A 23,886-nucleotide genomic window follows, 5' to 3' on the forward strand; every position below is an offset into this window, starting at 1 on the left:
CCCCTTTCTCCACAACCTTGCCAACATTTGTTGTTGTTTGTCTTTTGGATGGTAGCCATCCTTACATGGTATGAGGTGATATCTCATCGTGGTTTTAATTTGCATTTCCCTGATAACTAGTGATGTGGAGCATCTTTTCATGTGTCTGTTGGCCGTCTGAACTTCCTCCCTGGAGAACTGTCTGTTCAGCTCCTCTGCCCATTTCTTAATTGGATTATTTGCTTTCTGTTTGTTGAGGTGCATGAGATCTTTATATATTTTGGATGTCAAGCCTTTATCGGATCTGTCATTTATGAATATATTCTCCCATACTGTAAGGTGCCTTTTTGTTCTATTGATGGTGTCCTTTGCTGTACAGAAGCTTTTCAGCTTGATGTAGTCCCACTTGTTCATTTTTGCTTTTGTTTCCCTTGCCCAGGGAGATGTGTTCATGAAGAAGTCACTCCTGTTTATGTCCAAGAGATTTTTTACTATGTTTTTTTCTAGGAGTTTTATGGTTTCATGACTTACATTCAGGTCTTTGATCCATTTTGAATTTACTTTTGTGTATGTGGTTAGACAGTGATCCAGTTTCATTATCTTACATGTAGCTGTTCAGTTTTGCCAGCACCATCTTTTGAAGAGACTGTCATTTCCCCATTGTATGTCCATGGCTCCTTTATCATATATTAATTGACCATATATGTTTGGGTTAATGTCTGGAGTCTCTATTCTGTTCCACTGGTCTGTGGCTCTGTTTTTGTGCCAGTACCAAACCATCTTGATTACTGTGGCGTTGTAGTAGAGCCTGAATTTGAGGAGTGAGATCCCCCCCACTTTATTCTTCCTTCTCAGGATTGCTTTGGCTATTCGAGGTCTTTGTGTTTCCATATGAACTTTTGAACTATTTGTTCCAGTTCATTGAAGAATGCTGTTGGTAATTTGATAGGGATTGCATCAAATCTGTATATTGCTTTGGGCAGGATGGCCATTTTGATTATATTAATTCTTCCTAGCCAAGAGCATGGGATGAGTTTCCATTTGTTAGTGTCCTCTTTAATTTCTCTTAAGAGTGTCTTATAGATTTCAGGGTATAGGTCTTTCCCTTCCTTGGTTAGGTTGATTCCTAGGTATTTTATTCTTTTTGATGCAATTGTGAATGGAATTGTTTTCCTGGTTTCTCTTTCTATTGGTTCATTGTTAGTGTATAGGAAAGCCTCAGATTTCTGTGTGTTAATTTTGTATCCTGGAACTTTGCTGTATTCCTATATCAGTTCTACTAGTTTTGGAGTGGAGTCTTTAGGGTTTTTTTAATGTACAGTATCATGCCATCTGCAAATAGTGACAGTTTAACTTCTTCTTTGCCAATCTGGATTCCTTGTATTTCTTTGTTTTGTCTAATTGCCGTGGCTAGGACCTCCAGTACTATGTTGAATAACAGTGGGGAGAGTGGGCATCCCTGTCTTGTTCCTGATCTCAGAGGAAAAGCTTTCAGCTTCTCGCTAATCAGTATGATGTTAGCTGTGGGTTTATCATATATGGCCTTTATTATGTTGAGGTACTTGCCCTCTATGCCCATTTTGTTGAGAGTTTTTATCATGAATGGATGTTGAATTTTGTTGAATGCTTTTTCAGCATCTATGGAGATGATCATGTGGTTTTTGTCCTTCTTTTTGTTTATGTGGTGGATGATGGTGATGGATTTTTGAATGTTGTACCATCCTTGCATCCCTGGGATGAGTCCCACTTGGTTGTGGTTTATGATCCTTTTGATATAGTTTTGAATTAGGTTTGCTAATATTTTGTTGAGTATTTTTGCATCTATGTTCATCAGTGATATTGGTCTGTAATTTTCTTTTTTGGTGGTGTCTTTGCCTGGTTTTGGTATTAGGGTGATGCTGGCTTCATAGAATGAGTTTGGGAGTATTCCCTCCTCTACTGTTTTTTGGAAAACTTCAAGGAGAATGGGTATTATTTATTCTCTGTATGTCTGATAAAATTCCGAGGTAAGTCCATCTGGCTCGGTTTAGTTCTTGAGTGTTTTTTTTATTACTGCTTCAATTTCTTTGCTCGTAATTGGTTTGTTTAATTTTTGTGTTTCTTCCTTGGTCAGTCTTGGAAGGTTGTATTTTTCTAGGAAGTTGTCCATTTCTTCTAGGTTTTCCAGCTCGTTAGCATATATGTTTTCATACTATTATCTAATAATTCTTTGTATTTCTATGGGGTCCATCATGATTTTTCCTTTCTCGTTTCTGATTCTGTTGATGTGTGTTGATTCCCTTTTTCTCTTAATCAGTCTGGCTAGAGGCTTATCTATTTTGTTTATTTTCTCAAAGAACCAGCTCTTGGTTTCATTGATTTTTTCTAGTGTTTTATTCTTCTCAATTTTATTTATTTCTTCTCTGATCTTTATGATATCCTTCCTTCTGCTGACTTTAGGCCTCATTTGTTCTTCTTTTTCCAATTTTGGTAATTGCGATGTTAGAGTATTCATTTGGGATTGTTCTTCCTTCTTTAAATAGGCCTGGATTGCTATATACTTTCCTCTTAAGACTGCTTTCACTGCCTCCCACAGAAGTTGGGGCTTTGTGTTGTTATTGTCATTTGTTTCCATATATTGCTTCATCTCTATTTTAATTTGGTCGTTGATCCATTGACTATTTAGGAGCATGTTGTTAAGCCTCCATGTGTTTGTGAGCCTTTTTGCTTTCATTGTACAATTTATTTCTAGTTTTATACCTTTGTGGTCTGAAAAGTTGGTTGGTAGGATTTCAATCTTTTGGAATTTACTGAGGCTCTTTTTGTGGCCTAGTATGTGGTCTATTCTGGAGAATGCTTCATGTGCACTTGAGAAGAATGTGTATCCTGTTGCTTTTGGATGTAGAGTTCTGTAGATGTCTATTAGGTCCATCTGTTCTAGTGTGTTGTTCAGTGCCTCTGTGTCCTTACTTATTTTCTGTTTGGTGGATCTGTCCTTTGGAGTGAGTGGCATGTTGAAGTCTCCTAAAATGAATGCATTGTATTATCTTTCCTCCTTTAGTTCTGTTAGTGTTTGTTCCACATATGCTGGTGCTCCTGTGTTGGGTGCATATATATTTATAATGGTTATATCCTCTTGTTGGACTGAGCTCTTTATTATTATGTAATGTCCTTCTTTATCTATTGTTACTTTCTTTGTTTTGAAGTCTATTTTGTCTGATACTAGTACTGCAACACCTGCTTTTTTCTCCCTGTTGTTGGCATGAAATATCTTTTTCCATCCCTTGACTTTTAGTCTCGGCATGTCTTTGGGTTTGAGGTGAGTCTCTTATAAGCAGCATATAGATGGGTCTTGCTTTTTTGTCCATTCTATTACTCTGTGTCTTTTGATTGGTGCATTCAGTCCATTTACATTTGGATGATTATTGAAAGATATGTACTTATTTCCATTGCAGGGTTTAAATTCATGGTTACCAAAGGTTCAAGGTTAGCTTCTTTAGTATCTTACTGTCTAACTTAATTTGCTTTTTGAGCTATTATAAACACTGTGTGGTGAGTCTTTATTTCTCTCCCTTCTTATTCCTCCTCCTCCTCCATTCTTTATATGTTGGGTGTTTTATTCTGTGCTCTTTTGTGTTTCCTTTAACTGCTTTTGTCGGTAGTTGATTTTATTTTTTGCCTATTTAGTATTTGGTTGGTCTGCTTTCTTTGCTGTGTTTTAATTTTCTCTGTTGACATCTATTTAGTCTTAGGAGTGCTCCCATCCAGAGCAGTCCCTCTAAAATACCCTGTAGAGGTGGTTTGTGGGAGGCAAATTCCCTCAACTTTTGCTTGTCTGGGAATTGTTGAATCCCTCCTTCATATTTAAGTGATAATCATGCTGGATACAGTATTCTTGGTTCAAGGCCCTTCTCTTTCATTGCATTAAAGATATCATGCCATTCTCTTCTGGCCTGTAAGGTTTCTGTTGAGAAGTCTGATGATAGCCTGATGGGTTTCCCTTTGTAGGGGACCTTTTTCCTCTCTAGCTGCCTTTAAAACTCTGTCCTTTTCCTTGATCTTTGCCATTTTAATTATTATGTGTCTTGGTATTGTCCTTCTTGGGTCCCTTCTGTTGGGATTTCTATGTATTTCCGTGGTCTGAGTGATTATTTCCTCCCCCAGTTTGGGGAAGTTTTCAGCAATTATTTCTTCAAAGACATTTTATATCCCTTTTTCTCTCTCTTCTCCTTCTGGTACCCCTATAATGCAGATATTGTCCCTTTTGGATTGGTCACACAGTTCTCTTAGTATTGTTTTATCTCTCTCTGCGTCAGCTTCTCTGTGTTCCTGTTCTCTCATTTCTATTCCATTAACGGCCTCTTGCACCTCATCCAGTCTGCTCTTATGTCCTTCCAGAGATTGTTTCATTTCTGTAATCTCCTTCCGGACTTCATCCCTTAGCTCTTCCATATTTCTCTGAAGATCCATCAGCATGGTTATGACCTTTATTTTGATTTCTTTTTCAGGAAGGTTGGTTAGGTCTATCTCCTTCTCAGGGGTTTTCTCTGTTATTTTGGTCTGGATCAAATTCTTCTGCCTTTTCATGGGGATAGAGGTAGTTGTGGGGAGCTGGTGCATGTGTTGGCTGGGAGAACTTCCCTTCTTGCTAGTTGTGGCCTTCCTCTCATGCGTGAACAGCAACCCCTAGTGGCTTGTGATGGGCAGCTGCGCACAGATGAGGTGTCTGATTCTTGCCCAGCAGCTGTGGAAGAAGCTCTGCCTGGTTACTGTGGGCGTGTCCTCTGCCTCTATGGCGGAGTTGCGGTGGAGGGGGAACGGGCGGGAGGCTGTTCATCAACCATGAGAGGCCTCTGAGCTGCACTGCCGGCCAGCGGGTTGGGTCACCTTGAGTTCCCTGGGATTCCCAGTTACTGGGCTGATTGCACCGGGGTGCTTCCATCCAGCTGTGAGGCCCCTGTCCCTTAAGATTTTCAAAGGGCACTAGCTTTTCTTTTGTCCTGTGGGCGCTGGCTGCAGGGACCCACTCACAGGTCTTATTGTCCTGTTTCCCTAGTATCCAGGACACCACGCAGTGTGTGTCCAGGCTCCGGTGCGGATGGCTAGGACTGGGTGTTCAGCAGTCCTGGCTCCCTCTCCCTCCTGGCTCTGACTCCTCTCCTCTTGCTGGGAGCTGGGGTGAGGGGTGCTCGGGTCCCGCCAGGCTGCGGCTTGTATCTTACCCCCTTCACGAGACGCTGGGTTCTCGCAGGTGTAGATGTAGTCTGACTGTTATCCTGTGTCTTCTGGTCTCTCTTTTAGGAATGGTTGTATTTGTTGTATTTTCAAAAATATATATAGTTTTGGGAGGAGATTTCCACTGCTCTACTCACGCCACCATCTTGGCTCCATCCTCTACTGTGCATTTTTAATTAAAGAATACTTTGTTCTGTTTAACATAAAGTATAACACTAGCTTTTGTGGAGTTTTTTGCTTTGTTGGAATTTTTTTTTAAATGATGAAGTTAATGAATACCAAAGACTGGCTGGCTGGCAAAAAATAAAGTCACATCTGCAAACTGCTGCACTAGTAATTAAATGGCATTTAATGTGACTAATATCAAAAGGGTGAGTTTTTCTCCCCCTATCATTAGGGATGCAAAATTCATGTTTCTTAACTGCTCTATTATAATAGTTTTGAGTCAGTGTGTGTTTAGAAGTCATTCTGATATTTATAAAGAAAACTCCCCAGTGAGCCATACAAGGGAATTTGAGTCAGAAAAAAAAAAAATGAACAAGAGTTGCACAGTTTGAATTTTGAGAACTGGAATAAATTTTATAGTTTCTTTTTTTTCCTAAACATTAACTGTTCAGTGTTTCAGTTCAATGAAATAAAGGCCTCTTGTTTCCCATACCAATCAAGTGACCTCCTGCCTCGCTGTAATTAGTGGTAAACTTCAATATGCAGGCTAAAAGACCACCTAATTAAAAAGTGTAATTAATTTACATAGATCATTCAAATGGCTAGATTAGATAGCTTATGGAGATAATGTAAAACTCTTTGAGCTGCTTTTATTGGCTTATTTCCCTGCTGTTTCTCAGGTTCTGAGTATTTTCATGTGAATGAGTTTATCAAAGTGGGAAGGGCTTCAAGGTGATGGTTTTAGCTAATCACTACTAAACATTTAAAGGTTTGCAATTATTTTTATCAATTACCCAAGTATAAAACAAAAAGAAATGGTCTTATCTTCCTGCTTGGTGCTGAGTGGCCTAATGTTATTAGTGAATATTTATTAAGTGCCTGTTGAGTGCTAGATGCCACTCAAAACACACAGTTATTTTAGAGCTTGCCATGATTAGCAATTACTTCTCTCTCTGGGCCAGACAGCACTTTGATTCTTCTGATCACAATGAGATGGTTGCAGGACCCAAAAGAAAAATGCTGCCCAAAGGGTTTCTCTTTCCCTTTACTCATAATTCACAATGCCAAGCACTGTCTTGTATTATCTACTCTTCAGTATAAATAGCATTGGACTTCAGACCAAGCACCTGTTCCAGTGGTGATGGAGGAGAGTTCTGATTTCTTACCGTCCCTGGTGCAGAAATCAAGGTCCTATGAGAGCATGCAATCATAAATGTATTACTCTTTACCTGGGTTACAAAGAGAGAAGTTTCTCTCTAGTTTATGTGTGGAGGCAATATATGAGAAGATCAATCAAGTAGGGTTTCGAAACAAGCTCTGATAAGGGATTTGTTAATACAGTTTGTCTTTGGTGAAGAAGTCCAGGGACCTCGGCAACACCTTGCCAAAGAACAGTAGATGATTCATCACCCTCTTTTAATTCCATCTGCTTCTCCTAAGAAGGGAACCTTTTCACAGCATCAGATGATCTTGGGCTGAATCCACAGAGTTATCCTGAGAGTATCTCATAACAAGAGCAAATGCCAATTTCTTTCTCAATATGCTTGACAACATATATCACTGTGACATGAACTTTCTATAAATCCTTAATATTTGGGGGCTTTGAATTTTTTGACAAGGAACCCTCCCTTCTCCATGAGATAAACTGTTGTATTATTATTCGTGTTGGAACCTGAATTCTACAGCTTGACTGCCTATGCTAATTAAATCCCTGTGTAGCTCCTAAAAATTTCACCTCTTTGTTCTGTGTAAACGCAATCCAAGTTCCACTCCTCTTTCCATGTGCCTGTTTCTCACTACAATGCTTCAAATAATAGCACTATAATTAGGCAAATTAAAACTTTGATACAATCTATTAGGATAATAGCAAATATCATCTAAAATCGAGGTTCTCTAACATTGCTGTACATAAGAACCTCCTGGGAAGTTCAGGGAGAAAAATCTGTATGTCCGGGTTGCAACTAGGCCATTTAAATCAGAATCTCTGAGAGAAAGGACCCAGGTATCAGGATTATGATTGAGCAAAAAAAGTTTCTTGTTCTATGCCTCTGAGTTTTGAGGTAGTTTGTTATGAAACATCATTGTGATTGTAGCTCTCTGATACACCTACTCATTCATTCTTTTATTTTTTAAATGCTGATTGAGTACCTACTATGTCTCAGGGACTGGCTAGGTACTGAGGATATAGTGGAAAAGAAAGATGGCCAAGATCCTGGACCTAGTGCAATTTATGATCTTGTGATAAACAAAAACAAATGAGCACATAGAGATGTAATATCATTTCAGTTATCATTTAGAGATGTGTGAGATAATGAAAAACAAATTTGTATCCATATCCCATATCTTAGTCAGGGTAAGTTCCAAATAAATTTAATTTTTAAAGTGAGGAAACCACAGGAGACCCAGAAGCCATACAAGAAAAGGTTGATAACAATCAATCTTTTGTAGTATGGTATGACTATGTAGTATGGTATTACATATTACTGTGTAATACTATAATCAAAAACAAAAGACAAAGATAAAACTGAGAAAACAAATTTGTAACTCATATGTACAAGGGATTATTTTTCCTAGTATATATAGATTTCAGACAATCAATAAGAATAAGGTTCACAACCAAATAGAAAAATGAAGTTTACAGAAAAAGGAAATACTTGTGGCTCTTAAATGTGAGAAAAAATACTCAATCCACATATAATAATAGAAATACATACTAAACTACACTAAGATACTACTTTTCATTCATCAGACTGGTAAAGATCCAGGGGTTTGATAACACACTGGGTTGGCCACAGATACTTTGTCCTGTCCTTCTACTTCTAAATATATTTGCATGTGGGTGAAATGATGCAGCATCATTTTTTATGGCAAAAAATTGGAAACAACCTAAGTGTTCATCAAGATGGGTTAAACAAATTCTGACAGGTCCATACGAGGGAATATAATGCAACTGCAGAAAAGCATAAGAAATATTTTCATACACTGGTATGGAAAGATATCTAAATTATGCTGTTAAGTAAAAAAATACAAGGTGTGATAAAGTATGTAATTATGCTACCATTTGATTAAAAAGCATATAAAATATTAGATATGTGATAGATAACACACATGAATTGATTGATACACAGATACATAGTATGTGAGTGTAAAAAGTTTAAAAAGAATATAGAGACATATGTATAAATATTTGTTTGTATATGCTTAAACTATATCAGGCAGCATAAACAAAAGACCAGTAGTTTTTCTTGCCTTTGTGAAGAGGAACTGGGTGGCTTTGAGACAGGAGCAAAAAGGAGACTTTTCGGCTGTTTGCCTTTCTCTAATTTTAGAATTCTCAACCACATCGTTAAAAATTAATTTTTTGATTACATTATATAGCATGTATAAATGTCTTGAATTAGGAGGAAGCTTGTTTTACAAGTTTTCATGAGGCCAAGGTAGCTGATATGTAGTACAGCAAAGGGTGGTAGGGAGATATGCAATAGAGCTTATAGGTTAGGTTGGAGGAGTTTAACTATGTGTGTGTATGTATGTTTATTTCTGAAAGCCCTGGGGAGTAAACTTTTGTGACTTCATGGCACCTGGCCTCAGAATTTTGGAAATAAAGGGAATAAACATGGCATTCTGCCAAGAGGCAGCCTCAACAAACTTAGTGCTGTTTACCCCATGATTCTACTCTTTTTACTTATATAGTTGGGTCCTCAATCTTTTCTTGAGATGACTGACTTTCCCTTTCTCCAGTCCTTTGGCTCTCTAGCAAGTTCTTTCATAGCCCAGATCAACTAATGTTGATGAGAGCCCCTTACACAGCAGCTTTTCTCAGTTGCAGGACAATCCACTTGGCACCACCCCTTACGAGAAGTAACAACATTTGGTGGCCATGCACAGGTGAGAAAGAACAAGGATAACAATATTGTAGAACCCTGGGTTCCCAACCTCCAGCTGACAGTGTGGTGACCAGGAATTGATGAGGGAGCCATGTGCTGTCACTGTGTGAGGTGGCCGTTCCTCCATCTCTAACAAGCCCTGCACCAAAGTTCAGAAGGGGAAAAAGAATAATTTAATGGTGAGCTGATGAGCTAATCATGGTCCAAATTGAAAATAGGACTGTGAGAATCTGAAAGGACTGCTGCCATGGCACATCCTTGCCCCTGAGGAGCAGTGGCTTCTTGTCATGTATGACTGCAGAGGTTTCAAGGCCCTCTGCCTGGAAGAGCACTTTGCCCCTGCTCCTTGGGCACTTAGACACCTGCAGGAGCTGCGAGAGGGGCCCAGGTATCAAGCCTGGTTAGAACTTCACCTCTCGTGGACACTCTCAAACCTTCCGCCTGGATCTGAACAGGACTCCAGGGGGCCAATCCTATTGTTTCCAGAGTCACTGTGGTTAGTAACACAATCTTGGCAAGAACATGGGAGATTTGTACAGGAATGAATGGGAATTAAAGGGGTAAATAACAAACATAGTGATGGCTGTCATTGAAATAGCACTTACTATATGTGTTTCACATTAAGCCCCTTAAGGTCAATCTCATGAGGTGGGTACTACAACTCACCCCATTTTACAAACCACCTGGGAAGCTCTGCAAGTAGGGATTCTCTTAATGAGAGTTACTACACCTAATGCTTGATGGAAATTGCACCCAGTTCTGGAGGTTTCTATGAAATGAATCATGGTTAATCCAAGAGAGTGGAAATAGACCTGTGGATTGGGAGACCTGAGCCCCAGCCCTAGTTCTCCACCAACATCTGTGAGACCTGGGTTGCTCTGAGCCTCAGTTTCTCATCTTTACAAATAGAATTGTTAGGTGATAATCCCTCAGGACTCTTCTGGTTATGACAGCATAGGACACTTCATGTCAGCATCCTCTTTATTGTCTACATTAAATTTCTGTCCGGACCCCTGTCCAAACACTAAGTCCATCACCACCAATGAATCACGTGGCAGCCTGCCCTGGGCACACTTTCCAGGGCTTATGCCTGAGCACAGAACTAGAGAGGGAGAGCCTGACCTGATTCACAAAGGCTACTCCTTGACAACAGGACCATCTTGACACCTCACAATCAGTCTCATTCTGGACAGCTCTACAAAAAGTTGGCTCAGTTAGGCCCATCCTGAATGGGAGGCATAAATTTCAATAGTAATGAATGCTCCTTCATAATTCAGATTGCTTAATAAGCATAATTTGAATGGAAATCTGTTTCCCAACTGCTAGGCCATTCATTCATTCTTCCTTTCATTTGTTCATTCAAGAAAAACATTTTTGAATGTTATTATATATCAGGCACTGTTCAGGGCTGTAGGGATGCTGAAGTAAGAAGAAAAAGTTCCACCTCTCCTACTGCTGGTGTTCTACTCAGGGACAGAGGCAATAAACAAGCCTGCAGCCCCCTTTCAGGTAGTGACAAGCACTGTGCTGAAAAAATAAAGCAGGGTAAGGGATAACAGATAAGGAATGGTAGACATATTTGACACTTTGCAGGGACTTTGTTGGATTTGGGGAGGGGTTTCAGGGAATGCCTCTCCATAGAGATAACATTTTGAGAAGAGACCTGAATGAAGGGAGAGATCCAACTAGGTGAAGGTCCAGAGAAAAAGGAAAAAAGAGCAAACAGCAAGGTGCTTGTCCTTGAGGTGGGAATGAGGAAGGAAAATATGAGAAACAAGAGACTAGAGTATGTGCATATTGACAATGCCTTTGCAGCTGAGAGATGAGGGCCTTTTTTCCTAATCTGACTGGTCACAGTTTGGAAAATTGGACATATAAACTGCAGGGAAGGGATCTCACACAATGCCACCTTAAAGATAACAAAATATTTGGCAAAGTAGCCAGATAGCCAATGACCCCTAACATTTGCAGGACCTGGGGAAAGAATGCAAAAAGAAGACCAACTCAATTATAAATTGAGTTAACAAACTGTTGCATGACACATGTCCTATCTTCTTATCTTGACGAATAAATCTTCACAATAACCTAGACATTCAAGTTCAAATTTATAATTTTTGGAGACCTACTCCCAAGCTCTGGACTTGCCTATGCTTCTCTTCCTACTGATTGGCTGTATCCAGTGCAGCAAGGAGCCTCCCACATGCACAAGTGGTCACCCTGGCCCACTTTTCCAAACTCCACCAACATGCCATCACAAAAAGCTGCCCCTTAGGCCTAGGGGTGTGCATGCTGCAGATGGACTGACGTGGGAAGAGGCCCACACAGCCCTGAAAGGAGAAGCTGTTGGGTGAGGAATTCTGGAGCTCTAGGTGGTCTTGAGGGGGCAGTGTGGGCTCTGGGCTACAGCTGGATTAGGTCCAAATGGGGCCATCTAAAGCCAAGGTCCAAGCAGGGGATACCTTTTGGCCCAGGTATAGGGTGATAAAGTAGTTCCTGAATGATTAATGTAGGAAAGGCACCCTTCCTGCAGAGACAAACTGGGAACCAGGGAATGACAGCTGTCGTCTATGTGCTGGAGAAGTCAGGCTAAACCTCTGGGACAAGAGTGAGGATCTTGGACTGTTTAACCTGGAAAGTTTACAAGTCTCATATATTTTTCTGTTTATTTTTTGTTGTTGTTTCCCGACATCTATAGGAAATCCTTTGAAAGCTCTATTCCATTTTGGCTAAGGGAACCCAGGGAAAGGTTTTGATCTTTTCTTGAACTAGAATATTTAAGGGGGCAGCACCACTTGGGAGATAGCAGAAACTCCGGTGAAAGCAAAGGGGAAACTTGGTTCAGAGGTGTCTCCCAACCCTTCCATCTTTCAAGGTGAACCTTGGAAGTTCTGAATAAGAAATGGTACCCCTTAGCACAAAAAGACTGTTAGAGGCTCCCAGTGTCTGTTCTTCCTTTCTCTCTTTCAGTAACAGATCCCCTATTGTTCTCTGGCACATTATTGTCCAGTATAAAGACACTGTTTCCCACCCTTCCTTATGGTTAGGTGTAATCATTTAGCCACGCTGTAGGCACTGGGCTTAAGTAGAAGTGATGTATACAACTTTTGGCTTATTCCTTTGAAGGAAGGTCTGTCTCTTCCCTCTTCCCCCTTCCTGCTGGCTAGAATGTGGTGAGCCATCCCGAACAGCACAGTGAACAGGAACACCCCAGCAGGCAGAACAACAGGACAGAAGAGGCTGGGTCTCTAACACCGCAGTCCTACCAGAACAGTCCTGACTTTCTTACATCTGGACTATTAAATGAAAGAGAAACAAACTTCTTTCTTGTTGAAGCTATTGTTGGTTTTTGTTGTTTTGCTTTTTTTTTTATAGCTGCTGAATCCTCATCTCAACAAGTACAGCACTTTTACATCTTGGAGGGAATAGCTTGCATAAGTTAAATTTCATCTGTATAAAGAACTTACTTTATTTGTCTTGGAGATTGTGGGTTATCTCCTAATCCATGTTTATTCTCTTGTAACCTTCCCCAATTGTACAGATTTTGATCACATTACCCCTCAGTACACGACTTTCTAGGTTGAAATCCTTTAAGTTTTAGTTGACCTCATAGAGAAAGCCTCTGCATTTCCTAAAATTTAAAAAGTTCAGTTTTATTATCTGCTTTCAGTTAAGTGGTACCATGGGGCTGTGGTCCTTGGGCTGGGAAACTGGCCCAGAACCTACCAATGTTTATTGAATTGAATTAACTTGAACTTCAAACAGTAGTTTCTTTTTAAAGAGACAGTGTGAACTAAATTCACTTCCCAGTATCAGCCCAGACTTCCCTATGCTACCCCAAGTAGACAATATGAAGCCATGGAAGGATTTAGGACTTGGAGAGAATTCCTTTACAGGAACACTCTCTTCTGCCCCCTTCTCACCTCAGTTTGCTGGCCAATTCCTCTGTACCTTTCATGTATCAGCTTCTATTGCTTCCATTCGTTCTGGGCCAAGCAACCCTCACTCCTCCCTTGCATTATTTCATTAGGCTCCTAACTGACCTCTCTGCTTCCACTTCCCTTCTCTCCCCCTACCCCCACAACACACACCAATCTTTCATTCCAAATATAGGGGAAGCATGAGAGTAAGGGCCAAGACATAAGTTAGGGCTATGTTGAAGATTGCAGTTAGGAAAGCCCTACCAGAATAGGAAAGCCATGGAGCCTCCTTTCTCATGTTTTAACTAGTTGAGGGAAAGACTATAGTTCTCAGTGTCCACTGAGGTAGGTATGGCCATGTGATTAAAGTTTAGTCAATGCATTGTGAAGTAACAGATGTTTTTTGAGCCATACCCTTAAAGGGGTGAGGCTTCCTCTTTAGATCTCTTGCCAGCTGCCTAAAATACAGAGGTGATGGCAGGAGCTCAAGCAGCCATCTTACACCACAAGATGAGAAAGGCAGAACAACAATGAAGAAGACTGGGTTCTCAACCATTTGGAGCTGCTATATTAGCCTTGGAATGTGAGAAACAAATAAAATTCTTTCTTTTCTAGGCTACTCTAATTTGGGGTCTCTGTTAATAGCAGCCTGATATATATCCTAACTAATATGTACTCCCTTCCCTATTGCAGCTGCTTCATTGGACGTGAAAAAATGATTATGCCAGGAAAATGTATATAGAAAGTAAAAATCCCTTCGAATGGGTGACTTGGGGACCTCTCAAAACTTAATGGAGAGGGGGAGAATAAATCCTAGTTTTAAGACAGTCAGGAAAGAATTATCTTCTGCCCAGAAAAGGCTCTCTGGTTCCATATGTCAGCATCTTGGGAAAGCTTGGGAGGGTGGAGAAGACAGCTCTACTGCTTGGTTTCAGGTCCTGTGCCTTTGGGAAGTGAATGAGAGAATTAGCTTAAGCTCTGGATTTTGGGGCTTTAGTGGGCTTAAGACACGTTTAATCACCCGTCACTCCCTGTGGCCCATGTGTGAATTTTAATTACATTCACTGACATCTCCGCCCAGGGTTAGGTTTAGGTCTTTGTATTTATGATGCACCATTGTGTGATGCTGCTGCCCCTCCCACCCCACCCCACCCCAGCCACAGTGCCAACTGCTCAGTGCCTGCATCTGGGGGCAAGAGCTGCCTACCGACAAAGTAGGTATATTAATTTGGATTAATATAAACCTATATTTGGGTCAGATGGAAGATATGAATTTGTTATAAATCTGTTAAGCTGCATGCATCTTCTAATGAATTGTTTTCTTGGAACTTTTCTGGTGTGACAATTTATTTTTGATTCTTGACCCAACTCTTGCCTAGATTCAGATTTATCGATAAAACTCCTCTGGAGATTTGCATTATTTCTTCTCTGAAAGTTTTAACCACAGATATTAAAGGTTCACACAGATAACACTCTTATAAACTGGGGCTTTTTGGGGACCTGAATCACCAAAGTTGTTTGCAAATATATGCATTTTAATCAGAGGAAATCCATAGCTTTCATCATATTCTCAAAGCTATCTGTGACTCCCCAAGAAAAAAAAATTTCTTTTAAATGCAAGAGTTTCCATCAGAGCTAGTGAGGCTGGTTAGGGAAGCAGTAATTTTGGATAGTAGTGATTTACCCCCAAATCCTCCTCTCTCAAGCCTTCCACTTCCACCAGACAAATAGGGAAGTCATTCTACCTAGGCAAGTTGCCTTGAGTTCCTCTTTTAAAACCGAAACATTTTTATCACATTAACTCCTAACACCTGGAAAGTTTATCAAATTACTTTCTTCCTCAGGATCCCAGGTTCATGGGTGGGAAAAGAATATTAATTGAGAAGGTGAGAGGGGCAGAGCATGTAAATTGGAGCTACTTTAGGGGTTTACCTTGCCTCCTACAGGGTGCAAATTCTCAATTTAGCCACAGGGTCGGCACTAAAACATACCAGCAGGGCATGCTTAACTGGAAGCTCTACCAAGCCAAGGGTTTGGGCTCTCTGCTCGCCTCTCACTTCCCGGGCCCCAGCTCAGTGCTTAACAAATAGTAGGTGCTCAGTAAATATTAGTTGGATAAATAAGAGAAAGTGTGTCAGCTCCCTCATTAATCACTCCATGTGGATAGATTATGTGAGTTTCCTTGTCCAACTGAAATTATTACAAATGATAAAACCGAATCAGGGATAGGGTTAACAATACAACAAGAAATACTAAGATCTCACCACATCTGGATGTTGGGAACATGCATGTACACGCACCCTGATGTAAAGAAGGAATTCATAGGCTGTCCTAAACCTAATAAACCGGAAAGGTCAGAGCTAGCCACTTAAGAAGTATTTGGAAAAATTTATTCAAGACCTGTTTTTTTCTGAGGCGGTAGTACTTTAATGAAGTTTAGAAATGACGTGGAGAGAATGAGAACCGCCCCTCCTCCCCACGACCCTTCCCAGGCAGGACTCTAAGCTGGATGAGGTGAGGTCGCAGGGTGTGCTTCGTGCTGCCGCCTCCCGCGGTGGTGTATACTACTGCTTCTGGGCACCTGTTCGTTGTGACATTTTACCGGTGGAACTCACATCCACCCGAGAGGGCTTCTTCCTGCGCCCACAGCCCCTCAGCACCGCCCCTGTCAGGGGCTTCTGCAGCGACCGATGTCCTCGCACTTGTTTGTGCAAACCCGGCTACAGAGGCGGAGCGTGCGGGGCCGGAGGGGGCCCCGGAGCAGCCGGCCACCCCCTCTCCTTGCGTGGCCGCCTGTCTCGCCAGGCCCGGCCCTCCCCGCACGACCGCGCTGCAGGCCCGAGGGAGAAGACCGTGCGTCTGGCGCTGCGCCCCCTGGGGGCCGGGCGGGACAGTCCCGGTGCTCCTCCGGGACTGCGGGATGGCAAGACGGCGGGAAGGCTCTGCGGCGGCCACTCCACGCGGGCCGGCCGGGCCTGCAGAAGAGTTGGGCTATTTTGTAGCTGCACCATCCACCCAAGCCTCATTACCACCTCTTAATGAGACCCCTTTACTCCGTGACGTGCAACCGCTCCATCTCATTAAGGAAATCGCTCTTCAATGCTGATTATTTTATTTGCAGCCATAATTATATTTCTTTCGGCTAAATCACGGTTTAATCGAGCCCACATGGAGGGCAGCAGCACTAATTACGGCGGGGGATGCGGCGGCGGGAACGGGCCGGCTGGGGGTGCGGGGTGGCGGCGGTAGGGGGTGCCCGGCGGCAGGCGCGGCCCGGGGGCCTGCCGGCGGAGAGGGGCGCGGGCGGGGGGCGGGGGCCCGAGCTCAAACACAACAACTTATTACTTCTAATTCCCCAACTGTCACCAAATCACCTGCACGAAACAAGAATCTAATTTGTTAAGCTGGCATGTCTGCAGATGGAAGATCGATCTTCTCTGTAGATTTCTCTAATTGAGTGAATATAGACGCCCGGAATTAGCCGCACTTGGGCTGCAGGGAGGGGGCAAGGGAAGGGGGGGGGTAGAGAGAAGAGAGGAGGAGGGAGGGAGAAGAAAGACGCGAGGAAGGGGTATAGAGACAGGGAGAGAGAAACAAAGGGGGAGAAAAAGCGAAGAAGAGGGGATGGAAGGACCAGGGCAAAGACAGGGAGGAAGGAGAGAATGAGAGGAAAGAGTGGGAAGATGAAAAGGCAGAAAAGAGAAAAGAAAAAGGGAAAGGAGGAATAGAGAATAAAGGGGTGTGAAAGGAAAGAGGAAAAAGGAAGCAAAAGGAAGAGCAAAGGCAAGACAACGCAAGAAGGAAAAGACTGGGAGAGAAAATTCTATGTGAGGAAGGCTCACTACCAGTCTATTATACGCCGACGCCCAGCCAAAGTGTAAAGTGACTAGGAGGAACCTAGCCCGGTGTCACTCGTTAGCGGAGACTCACTGCTTAAGGAAAGGAAAAGGTTGGGACAGTGGAACCTGGCGGGGAGTAAGGGGAGGGGCCGGCGCCAGCGGCTCCAAGAAATGGCTTACAGAATTACATTTGTTTTTTCTTGTGATTTTATTAAAAGTCACTCCTCATCTCCAGAATGCGTGAAAATATCTACTTTCCACTCAGATACACTGCATTAACTTGTTGGAGGCGAATTTGTTTGTTTGTCTATTTTATTTATTTGCTAGATAAGATTGATGCAGTCTTATTAGCGCTATATCTAGTTATAGAAGGAGATAAGGATGAGATGTTTTTCTTTTTATTCCAATTACTAGCCTTGTCACCTAACTGAATAACTGATATATGATTATTTATCCTGAGTAAATAGAAATCAGAAAAGCAGCGAAAACTTAACACATACAAACAAAAGCCTCTATGTCACTTATTATACTCGGTGTGGCTAATTGGGGCCATTAAAATTACTGGGTTAAAGGCAAAAAAGAGATAACGGCGCCAGGAGACGGATACTGATCCGTCATTGTTTTGTGTGCAGCTTTCTGCGTTGAGGCCCTTAAGATGAACAATGCTAGCTGTTAGGAGGCAAAAAGGAAAAAATAAGCAAGAGCTGGGCTCCAGTACCCACAAAGAGTAATGCGGTGGACTGCATGGTTGCAGTTTGCAAAGAAGAATGTATGGAAAACTGACCATTGCAAAATAAAATTTTTTTATTTTAATGTGTGTGTGGAGTTTGTGTATCGCCACAGGCTTCCAGGTAGGGTAGAAATCAGACTCTTTGGGGGCGTTTTCTGCTCCTCCGCTACCCCAGGCACATCTCCAAGGTTTGGGTGAGCAGTCAGTCGGTAGATACACACTGCTCAAACAGGCGCGCCCACAAGTATACGCGTTACGCACACGCACCCCCTCTTCCTGCGCTTAAAAAAAAAAGCCTGGGGTGTGGGTCCTTGGCTTTTGGCTTCCAGGCTGGGGTGCCCGGGTCCTGTAAGCAAGTAGTTTTTCTGACCATGGTCTCCCGAGGCGACATCAACGGAACAACCCTGGCTGCGAGTGCCCCAGATGTCCTGCGCTCCCGGACAAGGGAGGCCCGGAGGATGAACGTTTGGGTTGGGCCGTGGCCTATTTGGTTAGGGATTAAATGTGCTCACTCTGCTCTCAAGAGCCACCAAGAGCCGCTGTCCGAAGGCTCCTGCGGGGCCTTTCACTGTAGCAGTGCAGGAGCACTCAGCCAAAGCCTCTTTGGCTGTGGTCTCTTTTGCTGGGAGCCTCAAGAGAGTTCCTTTATGCAGAGAAGTGTGGAAAGCGCCTGTCATCCTTTCCCAAGGACTTGGCCGCCCTCCCAGATCTCCTTCTCTCCACTCAGACCACCCTCAAACAGACTCCCTCCAAATGAGCCATACATTAAGTAATACCGAACTCTAGTATGGCCAGATGTGGACCACCGACCCCTGTCTGGGGCGGAGGCGGGGAGGTGAGGGTAGGGACTGGGGGAGCATCAATGATGACACCTGGGCAAGATGTGAAAGAAAGTGGTCACCACTCTTTCAAACGCAGTGGACTTTGAGAGCTTCCTGTATTTTCCTTGAGGATTTGCCCCCCACCCCCTTTATTCTTTTCGAGGTTCTAGGGTAGGCCTGAGGAACATGATCTGAATTGCCAGTGCTTTTGGGTTAGTGCATATCTGGAAAAGTAAACACAAGTGTTCAAGTGACTTGATTTGTTTTCTGTAAGCAAATAATACCCAAAAGCATGGCTGTAATTTACCACGAATTAAAATTGATTCTTTTCATCAGGCAAGAAAATAGGAAAATGTGAGATCGTTAATTATTGAGGGAGGCGCTCCTCATTAACTGGAACATTGTTACAATTCAGCATTTAATAGCAGGAATGTGAATAATAACGCGCCATATTTCAGCCCGCTGTCTGCAAAGAAAAGAGAGCAGTTTACAAACAGCCCAAGCAGCTGAAAGTTACACTTAATAAACACCCAAGGTTTCTGTAAGTGGAAAAAGCAATTAGTACTCTGGGTATACTACCCATTTCTTCAGGAGCACCCAGTATCTGTTTTTATTCTGTCTTTCTGTCTCTACAAAGGATTTGCAATGAGTGCAGAAATACAGTTAGAAAATCAGAATTACAAAGCTAATCAACATAAATCCATCATTGGTGCACTTGCTGCCCTGATCTGTCACCAACCCACCACTCCATTCCAGCCAAACTGTATTTCTAAATCTTGCTCTGGACCAGGGAGGCAAAGCAGGAGGAAAGATACCACTTTTGTAGTAGCTGCGCTTGTAGTTTACATAATCAGCCATCAAGGTTTTGATTTTTAAAAAAATATTTGTATCTCATAGAAAGCCGACTTCTCTCAAAACTACCGGCTTCTCTGGCGCGGTCTGTGCGTGCGGCCCGGCGGGAGCGGGAGTGGGTTCCCTGGCCTTTAAATGCTGTTTGTGCTTCGTTAAAAAGGAGAATGGGGGAAAAAGGAAAAAGAAAAAAATGATTTCCCTGTGCATCTCCCCTTGGCAGTCTCTTGCACAAAATTCAATCTCTATTTTTTATGAGAAGTAAACTGTCTAAATAAATTTTATTAGGGGCAACCAATATATTTTCTGGTAGTTCCCTTTGTTCCACTTCTACGTGTATGTAACAATCTAAAACCTATTTATTGAGGAAAAATCACTGGATCCGTCATAGAAAATCCTTTTACTTTGCTTTGAAGTGATTTCTGAAGACATTCTTGTCATTTCGAAGATTTGGGGGCCATTGCGCCAAGGCCTCGCCTTGTTAGGGACTTCAGTTCCCATGATCATGTGGGAAATGCCTTAAATTATCGATAGCAATGGGCCTGACCGGCACTTTCCCGGCTGCCCCAGGAACGTGGGAAGATGATAGGGAATAAAACTCTAGTAAACACATCTCAGGCGCTGCCCAGGTGGATTCAAACATTGGTCAAAACGAGCTGCCGAGAGGGAACGGCTCGAGGCGAGCATTTTACATCCAGGCTATTGTCGTTTTCGTCGCCACGCCTGCTGGCAACCGGCTCCGCACATCCGGCTCCGGCTCCCCCTCGTGTCCTCCCCACCTCGATGCCCCCACCCCGCCCAGTCACCCCTCCCATTCTCAGATTTCTCTTTTTTCCCCCCTTTCCTTTATGTACTCACCGCACCCACCCGCCCCAGATCATATGTTCTGAAGTCTTAGAAGAAATGATTTAGTTTGTTTATACTGCTATAAAAATCAAGACCAATAGAAAAGTCATAAAATGAAGCGGGCTATCAATCACGCCGCAACATTGTTATTCAGCGGTTACTAACAGAGATGGATAATCCTTTGATTTTGTCCCATTGTTATTACTATGATGTGTCTTCACATTAACTATTACACATTTATTTATCGACCTGAAAGATACCACAAAACAAAATGTACGAGCGAGTGCGTAGGGGAGGATGCTGCACCGCCGGCGGCTGTTCTGGGGGTGGCTGTGGGATAAAGGACAGGAGCGTTTGTGTGCACACACGTATACACTCAGGGCCCTACATCCTTCTTCTCTCCCCAGGTCGCGGCCTCTCCTCCCTCCCTCAAGACAGTGCAGGCCTCAGTGGACCTGCCCTTCTGGAGGAGCAGGCTGCCGCTGCCAGGCCCCCAGTCTCTTCCTCTGACACATTTCCCCCCCTGCCCCTGCGTTTGGATCTTAGATACCTCGCAAACCTCACCCTGGCGGGCACAACCTCCCCTGCGAGTGCTCGGGAACCCGCGGCCAGGTGCGAGCCACTTACAGGGCGCACGCTGTCCCGCCCCAGCCCGCTGTCCTGCCTCTGCCAGAGCGCAGCCGGCTTTGTGGCTTCTAGATTTGGGATTTTGTTTGCGGGAAAGGGAAGCTTTTATTGAAGGATCTCTATTTGCTTTAGGTTTAAATATTCTCCTCCCAAGCAAAGCCTTTCTCCAAAGAACACAAGGCACTTGCCGAGCACCCTCGAGGCTCCCAAACACGTCACCGCCGCCGCCCGGGTCCCCCAAGCCCAGCCCGTGGTCCAGGTGCCGCAGTCCCACATAGGCCACGTTGGCAGCAGCTGCGGCGGCCGCTGAAGCTCAGCCTGGCCTGGAGCTTCCTGGAAAGCGGTCTCTGCAGCCCAGAAGGAATCTGTGTGACTGATGCCTGGTGGTCACACGTGTGTGTACGTGTGTGCGCGCGCGCACGTGTGTGTGCATGGGAGGAGGGGAACGGGCTGCAGGAGAGGAAGAGAAAGCAAAAGTGCCCCAGAGTTCGCCTTTCCGCCTCCTTTGTCTCCTTGCTCGTCTCTGTCACACAGCTAAGGACACACACACACACACACACACACACACACACACACACACACAATTCCTCTCGCATCTGCTCTCAGGCAGCATTTCCAATGTTTTGTGTAAGTCAATTGGATGGTGAACAAAAAAAGCCATTTGCTTGGTATTATTTAAAACAGACTTCATAGGGCCACCCTTTTGTGGAAGTTTTATTTGCACTAAATGAATAATCTTAATTGCATCACCCTTGAATTAAAAATCAATGTTAATCAAGCTGAGAGTAATAAATACCAGTTTTCACTGTGTTTGGGTAGAGGACATTTTTCCTGTGTTGCAAATAAAAATACAAGTCAAATAACTTTAAAAGGGCATTATGTTCTGCTACAAATACAATTGAAACGGATTGTTTAGGAGCAGATCAGAAATGGTACAGAATTTTGCACTTAATTTCCTCAGTTATCATTTACAATAAGAACCTCTGGGCTTGACAGCCAAGTCTAAACAGTAGTAAATTAGTACAAATTTATACTGATTTTACTCTAATAATCGTAATAAAAGCTTATAGATTTGGCACTAATTACATAAATGCCTAATGATCTTGAAAATTACTCTGGTTAGAAATATATTACTAATCTAAACTTTGTTGTTGGCTGGCTCTGAAAAATCAGAACATTAGAGATGGTTCGCTTCACTTGTGCAAAGCACTTTAAATTGTTCAAGTAGTTTAACATATTCAAGAGGAAACTAAAGAACATTTAACTTTATTTACAGCCTTAAATGGAGTTGGGAACCGAGGTGAACTTAGAAACTTTGACCAAAAGAGCCGGTTTGGGGCCAGTATGCAAAGGCGGGCCGGGCGGAGGAACGGGAGTCGCGCGGAAGCCGGAAGGGAAGGGTGCTAAGCGCACGAATCCGCACGACGCACGGGCCACTGAAAGAAACCGCGGGATCCTCGAAGCGCCAGGGAAGGCAACTCATTTTTGCGCTCTGGGTTGGCCTTCAGAGCTGGGTTTCGGTAGGCCTGGGGTCCCATCCAGGGCTTCCAGACTCTACGCGCAGGTGGGCGGCAGCGAAGTTTAGGCGCGGTCTAGAGGCCGCGGTGTAGCTTGTGGTGCAGATTGGCAGGCCCGAGCCAGCTGCAGGCCAGTGTCGCCCAGAGCGCGCTGGCGGGGGTTGACTCTCGGGTCACGCGGGGGTAGTGCCATGCTCTATTTTCTGCCCTGCCTCTGCCCAGAAAGATCATAGCTCAAAGAGACAGAGCTGCGCTTTTGGGGCGAGCAAGGCGGCCCCAGAGGAAGGAAAGGTGTGCCTAGAGAAAATCGCAGGGAAGAACTAACGGAGGCCGGGTCCAGAAACCCAGAGTGAGGCCGAGGCGGCCGGCGCCGCTTTAGCTGCTTCGAGGGCCTGGAGCCGCCAAGGCTGCCGCCGCCGCCGCCTCCGGGCGGGCGCGGGCGGGCGGGCGGGCGGAGTGGGGGACTCTCCGGGCGCTGACATTTGCAGGCTGCCCTCCTGATTGGTCCCCTCGCCGAGCTGCTCACGGGTTCATTCAACTGTTAAGCACCTCCCCATCTCTCTAAAGGACATTATAATGCAAGAAGCCCCCTTTTTAACCACAAACCGAATTTTCTTTCATTTAGGTGATCTATATATATCTATATCGTATAGCTTATAGCTTATATCTATTTTAAATAACTTAAAGTCGCTAAAATTTGGGGGGGAACAGCTTTCGCCCTGGAGCGGTGCGCGATGCTGTCTCACGCCGACCTCCTGGATGCCAGGTTAGGTGAGTGCGCGTCTCTCTCGCCGAGGCAACCAGGAGAAGCTGGGGCAGGAAATTGTCAATTTGCTCCTTATTTTACCTTAATGCGCCCTAAATGGACTAATTTCTTTAAAAGTAATTGTGCTGCATTAAAGTTTAATTTGATTTAACATCGTCTTTAAAAAAAAAAAATCCATGGATATGTAGGTCCAAGAAAGGAGCTGGGAAATGTTACTTTTTGTTTTCATTTTTTCTCTTCCCTCTTCCCCTTACTATTACCTTTTTTTTGAAAGCGATCCACCCGTGATATATTTGTTTGGAGGTGTTTTTCTCTCTTTTTCTCTCCTGTTTGCTTTGATTTGGGATTTCTTTCTTATATTCTTTCTTCTTTCTCTTTCTTCACTACCTCCCTCTTCCTCCTTTTCTAAGTATGGCTGAATTTGTAAAACTCTGGCATGAAAAAGAAGCCGCTGCAATCGAAGCAGATTTGCTGTGTGCTCACTGAGAATGGAGAAAAGCCAAATTCATCCTCACAGGCATTTCCCCCTACAAGGGACTAGGCATTGCCAATGGCTGGGAGAAACGCACCTTTTATTTTTCAGGAAAGAAAAGTCGGATTCTCTAAAGTTTGATTCACTGTTCTGTCTATAAACTTTACGTGAGTTTCCTTAATGCTGTCTGGTTTGTTGGGCTCTGGGTTTCCGGTTTGGGAATCTTTGGTGATGGATGTGACTCCATTTTCCAAACA

General features: G+C 43.5%; 1 protein-coding gene across 1 annotated transcript in view; it reads left to right on the forward strand.

Moving 5' to 3' along the window:
* Positions 1-23,886, forward strand: part of OTP (orthopedia homeobox) — a 61,639-nt gene that overhangs the window by 29,142 nt on the left and 8,611 nt on the right. The gene's annotated exons all lie outside the window — the stretch shown is intronic.

This window comes from Manis pentadactyla, chromosome 2 (assembly GCF_030020395.1).
Source record: "Manis pentadactyla isolate mManPen7 chromosome 2, mManPen7.hap1, whole genome shotgun sequence".
NCBI classification, from domain to species: domain Eukaryota; kingdom Metazoa; phylum Chordata; class Mammalia; order Pholidota; family Manidae; genus Manis; species Manis pentadactyla.